Source organism: Dasypus novemcinctus, chromosome 31 (genome assembly GCF_030445035.2).
Source record: "Dasypus novemcinctus isolate mDasNov1 chromosome 31, mDasNov1.1.hap2, whole genome shotgun sequence".
In the NCBI taxonomy this organism is placed as follows: Eukaryota; Metazoa; Chordata; class Mammalia; order Cingulata; family Dasypodidae; genus Dasypus; species Dasypus novemcinctus.
Genome location: NC_080703.1, coordinates 39,183,098 through 39,184,497, shown reverse-complemented (window position 1 = coordinate 39,184,497; position 1,400 = coordinate 39,183,098). Strand labels below are relative to the sequence as shown.

General features: G+C 36.1%; 1 non-coding gene across 1 annotated transcript; it reads right to left on the bottom strand.

Moving 5' to 3' along the window:
* Nucleotides 1-783: 783 nt before the first annotated feature.
* Nucleotides 784-886, bottom strand: LOC111762926 (U6 spliceosomal RNA). The gene has a single exon (XR_002795918.1). It is a non-coding gene; the product is annotated as a U6 spliceosomal RNA (small nuclear RNA).
* Nucleotides 887-1,400: the final 514 nt, after the last annotated feature.

Genomic DNA, 1,400 nt, shown 5'->3' with positions numbered 1-1,400 from the left:
CCATATTCTTTTAGTGCTCCCAGTCTTCTTACATTTAACCATTCTGATAACTGTACATTATATTTCTTTGGGATCTTAATGGCATTTTCCTGTAACTAATAATGCTGAATCCTTTTTAATTTACTTGACCATTAATCCATCTTCCTTTATATCATTATTCTTATTCAAGATTGTTTTGACTATTTTAGTTCATTTGCATTTCCAAAAAATTTTAGAATTAGCTTATCAATTTCTAAAATAAAAAGCATATGGGATTATGACTGGGCTTGTGTTGAATCTATAAATCAATTTGGGGAGACGTGACAACTTCACAGTATTGAATCTTTTCACTCCATTAACATGGTCTGTCTCCCCATCACTTAGAATTTCTTTAAATTCTTGCAATATTTTGTCAATACAGAATGTCTTTTGTTCAATTTTTTTCTTAAGCATTTTATGGTTTTGGTGTTACTATAAATGGAATTTTGAAAATTTTATTTTCCATTTCTTTGCTTGTAGTGTATAGAAATACAACTAATTTTTCTATTTTGACTCTTTGTATACTGTGATCTTGCTAAATTCGCTATTAGGCCTAGTGAATGTTTTGTATATTATTTAGGATTTAGTACTCAAGCAATCATGTCATCTGCAAATACTGGCAGTTTTAACTCTCCCTTTCTAAGCTTTTTACCTTTTCCTTGCTTTAATGCACTTATACTTCTAGCACAATGTTGAGCAGAAATGGTAAGAGAGAATGTTCTTGCTTTGGTTATTCTCTTAGAGAGAAAGTATAAACACTTATAGAGAAAATTTAAACTCTTCATTTGTGTGCAATCCTTGAACAAGATTCATGTTAATTATCTCTGTACTATTCCAATATTAGTATATGTGCTGTCAAAATAAGCAACCATTTCCCCTGAGAATCTATGGTTTCCTTGAGATGAGAGCTTATGAAGTAATCTCTCTAGTCTAAGCACCTAACATAGTTCCTCAAACAGTCAAGAATTCCAATAAGTGGTATTTTTTAAAGAAATTAATAACAAGATAAGAAAAAGTATTATTCTAAAGAGATAACTCCAATAAAAGCACAGGACCTTCTTTTCCAGAGGAAGCTCCATGAATACCAATTCTCAAAGAATATACCACTGGGGAATGGATTTGGCTCAACAGATAGGGTGTCCGTCTACCACATGGGAGGTCCAGGTTCAAACCCAGGGCCTCCTGACCCGTGTGGAGCTGGCCCATGCTCAGTGCTGATGCGCACAAGGAGTGCCCTGCCATGCAGGTGTGTCCCCCACATTGGGGAGCCCCACATGCAAGAAGTGCACCCCATAAGGAGAGCTGCCCTGTGCAAAGAAAGTGCAGCCTGCCCAGGTGTGGTGCTGCACACATGGAGAGCTGATGCAGCAAGATGACACAAC